We start from the raw sequence: 8,650 nt of genomic DNA on the forward strand, positions 1-8,650 counted from the left end.
TAGCTAAATGTAGGAGGGGAGGATATTGAGCTAGATATGCATTCTTCCGGTCTTCATAAGCTTGCTTGTGCATGGCTCTCATAAGAAGAGTTACATAGTCTTTCCCAATTTCAATTCCTTCCGGCGTAAACTCTTCATAGTCATAGGGGTAAGGTGGTATGATAATGGAAGAGGAGGGGGCCTCATGGTCACCCTTTTGTTGTTGAATGATGTACTCGGCTTCTTTGGTTAGGGGAAGTAAATAGTTGGTCCGGTGGACACTAAGACGGCAAATCTTTGCGGGCAAAGTGAATGAACGAGCCTCACTAGTAAGCCACCCATACTTGGTATCAAGGGAATTGTGAACAACCCATTTGAACTTGTTAATCAAGATGGACATATCAATGAGATGGCCACCATCCTTAGCCTTGTACTTGCTATCCTTATTGAAATTAGGATCAAAGTGCTTGGCTAGGACCGTGACAAGGCCGCCATTAACAATTACGGTTTGACCCTTCTTCCCACTATCTACATGAAGCCATCTATCAACCAATAGCCTCAAACAATTGTAAGGCTTGGTGTGAATTCTTCCAATATTCAAAGTTGATTCAAGGAGAATAAAATCGAGTCCCGTGAAATGATTGGTGTCTCTTCTAGCAATTATGGTATTTCCCACAACTTTGTGCCATATTCTTATGCCCGGATGATGGACCAAGAGAGCACGACAAGCATGAAAATCTTCATATTTCTTCCCGGAGATTGCCTCCCAAAGAGGCGCGGGATCGTACTTCCCATATTGCTTATAGAATTTATGTTCATCACTAAGACCCAAAATTGCACCCAATTAGGAAAGGAAATGCGTCTACTAGTGTTAGCTAGACGAAACTCAATATTTTCCCTATTCTCAACTTTTGTCACTTTCAAGGAACTTAAGAATTCCAAGACAAGGGAGGGGTATGTTACTTCTTTCATTTCAAACAATTTCTTTAAACCCATGGCATTGAAAAAGACTCTTGTTTGTTCAAGGACACCTAGCTTCTCTAAGGTTTTTTCACATATGAACTTGGTGGATTGAATTTGTTTCATAGCAAACTTGACAAATGAATTTCTATGGTCATCGGAAATGAAAGTTACCTCCGGATAATGCAAGAGTTGATTAATTACCGGAGTAGAAGGTGATGCTTCCATAGAAATTTGTTGAGGTTGTTCCACTACCAAGCTTGGTGTTGACACCACCATTGCCAAAGCTTTCTTTGTTTGTAGAGCTTTTTGCCTTTGAGAGAGAGCCTTTGCCTTTGGTGCCTTTGTTGCTTTTGTTGCTCCCTTTGTTCTTGCCATTTGATGAACAAACCAAGTAGAGAATCAAAAATCTTCAATTTGTAGAATGCCCAAATTGATTTTGAAAGTGAAAGGCTTTGCCTTTATGAGAACAAAAATCAATTCAAAGGTGAAGATTTTGTGCTTGGTTTTGATTTTGTTTTGGAGATGGAGTGATTAATTTGATGTTTGAAGGATGGTTTGATTTTGTTTTGGTGATTTTGTTGAGGGTTTTTGTGTTTGAGATGGAGAGGATGAGGGTTTTGGTGTTATGGGTAGTGTTTATGAATGAATGAATGAATGAATGAAGGTGGGGGGGTATTTAAAGAAACGAAAATCTCGAAGATGCAGGCACGATCCGTGCGGATTAGGCGCAATCCGCTCGGATTTTCAAGCTTCAAATTTTAAAAATCCCGCCTAAAGACGGCGTCTCTCCGGGGAAATCCGCTCGGATTTTTATTGAGGGACGGGCGTCTCTTGGGAAATCCGGACGGATTTTTATTGAGGGACGGGCGTCTCTTGGGAAATCCGGACGGATTCTCATCCAGAGATTTTTCTTGTTTTTCTTGACTTCAAGACGGGCGGATTTTACCAGAGACGGACGGATCCTGGGAGACGGGCGTCTTTCCAGAAATCCGCTCGGATTCCTTAATGACAGAATTCTTCAATTTTTGCACAGGACCAAGACGGGCGTCTTCTCACTGGGACGCTCGGATCCTCTCGCAGACGGACGGATTCTCAAAATCCGCTCGGATGCTTCCTTGATTACACGGATCCTTGCGCAAACCCTTTCCTTAACATTCTTTCTTTCTTTCAAATCTTGTGCTCTTCATTGTGGGGGCACTACTAAGGCGTGAATAGCCTAGGTAATTGCCATCCCCACACTAAGGTAAATCACTACACATCAATTAAAATCATTAGTCCCTCCCTCACTTCTCTCTTTTCATGACAATTATTTTGATCAAGGTAAATAAAATCCAAAAATGACAAAAATGCAATGCAAAAATTAAATGTAAGTTAGGGAGTTAGAAATATTTACAAGTGGTGGTTTAGGGAGGACTCCACCAAACTCTCATTCTTGATGAGATGTCAAGGAGGCATGTTCAAGGTGTTGTTGATGTTGCTCAACACCTCGAAGAAGTAATTAAAAGCTTGTTCATTGTTGTGGTAGAGGTCCTCAATAGACCGTGGCCCTTGTTGTTGATCATGATCGATGGCATGCCCAATGTAGGGATTAAAGATCCCTTCAAATTCGTCGTCCCAAAGACCACAAACTTCATTGAGTTGATCATTGAAAATCTCTTGCTTGGATGGAGACAACTCTCCCAAATTCTTCTTTTGGCTAATGAGGCCATCTTCTTCTTCCTTGGTTGATTTTGATGAGCTATGCAAGCTCTTCTTGTCACAATTCACTTGCTCTTTGAATGGAGCATCTTCAACTTTCTTCCTCCATTGGAGTTCCGATTTCTTCCTTTCATCCTTCCGGCTATAGTGATCGATCATGAAGCATGGCTCATGCAAACGAGGAGCTCTCATGGTCTTGTCAAGATTAAAAGTTATGCTTTCATCTCCCACTTCTAGAGTGAGCTCTCCATGTTTCACATCAATCACCGCACCCGCGGTGTGTAGGAAAGGTCTTCCTAAGATGATTGGAATGTTGGAATCTTCCTCCATATCAACAATGACAAAGTCCACCGGGATGAAAACTTCCCAATTCGCACGGGGACATCTTCCCATATCCCTAGCGGTGTCTTCGTCGATCTATCGGCCATTTGAAGTGTGATATTGGTACATTTAAGCTCTCCCATTCCCAACCTTTTACTTACCGAGTACGGCATGACACTCACACTAGCCCCTAGATCACATAAGGCTTTGTTGATCGTTGTGTCGCCAATGGTACACGGTATTGAGAAGCTTCCCGGATCCTTTAGCTTTGGAGGTGAACTCCCTTGAAGTATGGCACTACTCACCTTAGTGAAGGCGATAGTCTCAAGTTTCCGGATCGACTTCTTCTTTGTGAGAATATCCTTCATGTATTTCGCATAGGCCGGAACGTGATTGATTAATTCCGTAAAAGGAATTGAGACTTCTAAGTTCTTCACAATTTCCATGAACTTTCCAAGTTGATCATCAAATTTGGGCTTGGCTTGACGACTTGGAAAAGGAAGTCTAATCACAATGGGCTCCTTTTCTTTGGCTTTGTCTTCATTTTTCTTTGAATTTTCTTCTTTTGATGATTCCCCTTCTTTGGGACTTTGCACCACAACTTCATTCTCACTAGCTCTCACAACTTCATCCTCAACTTGCTCCTTTGGTGCTTCATATCTTGTACCACTTCTCAAGTGAATGGCACTAACCGTTTCATGTCTAGGAGGATTACCTTGAGGTGGTAATTGCCCTTTTTGTCTTTGTGAGCTTGAAGATGCTAGTTGGGTCAATTGTGTTTCCAACATCTTGGTGTGAGCTAGAATGTTGTTGATGGTGGTATCCTTTGCTTGGCTATCTTTTTGCATTTGAGTGAAAAATTCTTGTTGATTTTTTTTGCATTTGAAGGACCGCTTTTTGGACATCAAAACTTTGGTCATTTTGGTGGTTGTATGGATTTTGATTTTGATAACCTTGGTTTTGATTGAAAAAGGGTCTTTGATTTTGATTTCTCATGGGTGGTGGAGTGTATGTTGGTTGAGGGTTTTGGACATTTTGGCTCTTGTATGAGAGATTTGGATGGAACTTGGTGTTTTCATTGTAAAAATTTGAATAAGGGGTACCGCTTTTGTAAGCTTGGAAAGCATTGACTTGCTCGGTTGTTCCCCTACATTCACTTTGATCATGACCTAAGGTTCCACAATTCTCACATATCCCGCTTGGGATTGATGAGGATGCCGTCAAGGCATTGACATGATGCTTTGATGATTTTGAGCTTTCCTCAAGTCTAGCCATAGCTTGTTCAAACTTCAAGTTGATAGTGTCAATGTGAGCACTAAGTTGAGCACCCAATTGAGTAACGGTGTCCACTTCATACTTTCCTCTAGTAGCCTTGCGAGGCCTACTATATTGCGAATTATGGACCGCCATTTCCTCAATCTTGTTCCATGTTTGATTGTCATCAACTTCGGTGAACATTCCATTTGATCCCATATTGAGAATGTTCCTTGAATCTTCATATAAACCATTCCAAAATTGTTGCACTAAAAACCATTCGCTAAGTCCATGGTGAGGACATGAGCGACAAATACCTTTGAACCGCTCCCAAGCTTCATACAAAGATTCTTCATCCCTTTGCTTAAAACCCGTAATTTGAGCTCTTAGCATATTAGTCTTTTCCGGTGGGTAGAATTTTTTGTAGAAAGCGAGAGCTAACTTCTTCCAAGAATCTATTCCAAGAGTGGCCTTATCAAGGCCCTTCAACCATTGCTTTGCGGTGCCGATTAACGAAAAAGGAAATAAGACCCATCTAATTTGGTCTTGAGTCACGCCTGTTTGAGAGATAGCTTCACAATAATCACAAAATGTTTCCATATGAGAATGAGGGTCCTCACTTGGCATGCCCCCGAATTGGCTCCTCTCAACTAGTTGGATGAAGGCGGACTTGGCAATAAAGTTTCCGGTAAGATGTTGTGGGGTAGGAGTACCGTTTGGTAGATCCTCCTCGGTGGGTATAGAGTGTGACGAGAATTTAGGCATTGTAGGTGGATTTTGTGTGGTATTGTTTAATGGGTTATCTTCTCCTTCTATTGCGAAAGGATTGACAAACTCACTTGTGGGTTGGACAACTTCACCAACACCTCCCAAATTCCTCCTAACAAGTCTCCTATTATTCGTCAAGGTTCTTTCGATTTCACGGTCAAAAGGTAACAAATCTCTTTGTAACCTTCTAGACATGCAAAATATCAAACAACTAGAAAACAATTAGAACAAACCTTGAGGAGTTTTAATTCCCCAAGGTGAAAAAGACACAACTAAAAATAACAAAAGAAATCTTAAATCAATTAAACACCGTCCCCGGCAACGGCGCCATTTTTTATCGGAGCCATTTAGTTCACAAATTAAGCAAATGTGGTCGTTGGTCAATGGTCGATACAAAACACAATTTATACTTCACAAACAACTCTACAAATTAGTAAAGAGGCAAGTAAAGGTCGGATCCCAAGGGACGGGTATTGAAAACGAAGATTTCTATTGCTACTAGTGGTGTCTAGGGGTGTCACAAGTTGGGTTGATGTAGAAGGTTACTAAACTAAAATAGCAATGAAAATAAACTAACAAGGTAAATAGAATAAGGGTGTAAACAATTGATTAAAAGCACTAGGGTGTCATGGGTTCATAGGGGATTCATGGGATATGATCATACAAACATGTTCTCAAATTATAAGCAAGCAATTATTGTTGTGATGGATTGAGTTGGGTTATATCTTACAATCCTAGGAAAGTTTGGGTCCGGAGCCGAATCTCTTGGATTGTACAACACCTACAAGTCGACTTAATCTTCCCTACTTAACACATGCATGGTCTAACAAGACTCGAGTTGGGTTATGTCTTACAAGTCAAGTTGAAGAGATAGTAGATGATAATAAATGCAAGGATTCATAGGCTTAGCATTTCATCAAACATAACATGTGCATGCATTAAGATCAAAACAAGCAAGCAAATAAGATATGAAAGCATATTGATTTAAGCATGAATCATCCCCATGTTGGTTTCCCCTAATCACCCATTAAACCCTAGCTAAGAGACTACTCACTCATTATCATATTGATCATGCTAGAAAGGTTGTCAATCATACTAACATAATGAAACATGATGAATAAATGAAAGTAATTAGCAATAATTAAAAAGGGATTAAGAGATTATACCTACTAATGATTCCAATAATAAAGCAAGAATAATAGAAGTACTTGAATCCTAGATTGAGAGGTTGTCAATCTCCCAATAATAACCCAAATAATCTTCAATTACCCAAAATAAAGTAAGAACAAGAGAGAGATTAAGGAACTAAAACTTGGATTAAAACTTGATTAATACTTGATTACAATATTGAAGAGAGATTTGATTGATATTAACTACTCTAATTATTGATTAGAAGAACATGCTCCTCTAATTAGACTAATGGGGTATTTATAGTGAAAATTAGGGAGGATGCATTAGGGTTAACTAAGGGCTAAACTAGTAATTACACTTTTTAAGTTGAGCAAGGAGACTCCGGTATTCAATGAGAGAAGGGCGTCTCCATTTTGTAACTTGAAGGACGAAACCATCTTTGTCTTTGTGATCCGAGCGGATGGAGGTCGAGACGGACGGATGGGGCATGGACGATCCGAGCGGATCAAGGCGTAAGACGCCGGATTGGGCCTGGGGGATCCGAGCGGATCTCGGGTAAGGACGCTCGGATTGAGCTGGGCGGACGGACGGATCGTGGATGATCCGTTCGGATTCTTCTACAGCGTCATTCCTTCTTCTTTTCTTCCCTTTTCTTCATAGAATCCTTGGGGATTTCCTTGGGGACTCAAGGATCCTTTCTCAACATTGATCTTCTACTTAGCTATGTACAAAGGCCTTCTAGTCTTGTCTCTCCTTGATGCTTGGTCATTGAATATGATCCATTTAGCCTTGTTTTGCCATGAAAATGCAAGATTCTTACTCCTTTCCTACCAAGGGATCAAAATCTCAAAGAATATGCAAAACAAAGATCTAAAGATAAGAAATGACCCAAATAAGCACTAAAAAGCATAGAAACAATGGTAATTCGGGGGCTAAATATGCGCCAATTATGGTCGCATCAGACAACACAACTCGAAGTGCCGCGATGTGGCTCGCGCCTCTTTGAGCAGCCCAGGTGGCCACGTCGCTCAAAACTCACACAACCACTCATTCTCCTATAAATACCCCTCAAATGCCACCCATTTGAGAGTGACGCGAGTGTCCGCCCCCTCTTTTCTCCCTTAAAATTCTCGACTCGACTTCTAAAGTCACAATCGGACGCGTGTTTACGACCTACCGATCGTAAACACGAGCCTTACACATTGTTTGGTACCGTCATCGTGCATTAAATCACTTGTCCGACCACTTTGACCACTACACCATCACTAAACTTTTAAAAACACTCTTTTACTTACTAAAACAATTTTAAACCGAGTTTTTTCCGATCAAACAAGTTGTTACACTTACGTCGGTCACTCGCCATAACCAAGCATGTAAGTATGAGGGTGTAAAAATCCTCTTTTATTATGTTTTCATTTGTTTCATGACTTTAACATGCTAAAACATGCATAACATGAACCAAAACATGGAATAAACGAGACAAAACTGATTTTTGGTCTGAGGCAGAAGCCCCTTAGGTCGCCAACAGGCTCGCGCCTAAATGGGGTGCCCAAACCAGAGATCAACCGTGTTTGTTCTCGTCATTTCCCTTAATCCATTTTTCATATTTGTAATCGGTTTTTACCATTTCAAGTATTTTCGAAACCTTTTTGTTTCATTTCACATGTTTTAACCATAAAGCATTTTTCATCCTTTGTTCTTCATACCATGACGGTTAAATCCGTGTTTCGGTGATAATATTTGGTTAATGACATTTAAGAGGTATTTTAAAGCCTTTTATTTCATTTCTTTACATTTTTCAAACAAACATATTAGTCACCAACACAAAGTCATCCTTGGTTATACATACCATGCCGGATTTTAACCCGGGTACGATGATGAGTACCGACTAATGACATTCAAATGGACTTAAGACAATTAGTCCATAACCATTTTTCAAAACTATTCATGTCAAGCTTGTCAAAACCGAACCCGACACCGAATATTATCAAATAATGATGATTATTCGAGTCTAGTTCTTTAAATCGACAAATGCGGTCTAAACGACCCTTTCAAAATCAAACCGGGTTCAAATACCCATTTTCAACACGTTTCATAACGTTTTCTAAACAGTCAGAACACGGCATACAGCCGTTGGCTAACCCGCGCCTCAAGCAGGCCTTTTCTTTCTCATTTTCAAAACCAGAGGGAGGCCCCTTACACCGCCGGCTGGCTCGCGCCTCTTATAGCCGTCTGGTATAGGGCCTGTTCCCTTCCAGCATTAGTCTAGGACGATCCCGAATCCGGTTAACCCGGATATAGGATGGATTAGATGACTATTCAAACCACATTTGCAAAATGCCTTACTAAGACAAATGGATCATGTTATGCACCCTAAACCTAATACGGTAAATGGATGTTTAATTTCCGTCTTGCATGCAAATCAATCATTAATCCAACTCGACATCTTATACTTGATACTTGGATTAAATCAACCGACTTAGAAAGCTCTCACATGTTAGGTTTAAATCATTGGATGCGCATTCATGCATTTAAA

General features: G+C 40.5%; 1 non-coding gene across 1 annotated transcript; it reads left to right on the top strand.

The window, feature by feature from the left end:
* The first annotated feature begins 4,501 nt into the window (after positions 1-4,501).
* LOC141654238 (small nucleolar RNA R71) lies at positions 4,502-4,608 on the top strand. Its single transcript, XR_012547801.1, has one exon. It is a non-coding gene; the product is annotated as a small nucleolar RNA R71 (small nucleolar RNA).
* The last annotated feature ends 4,042 nt before the right edge of the window (positions 4,609-8,650 follow it).

This window comes from Silene latifolia, chromosome 4, assembly GCF_048544455.1.
Source record: "Silene latifolia isolate original U9 population chromosome 4, ASM4854445v1, whole genome shotgun sequence".
Lineage (NCBI taxonomy): Eukaryota > Viridiplantae > Streptophyta > Magnoliopsida > Caryophyllales > Caryophyllaceae > Silene > Silene latifolia.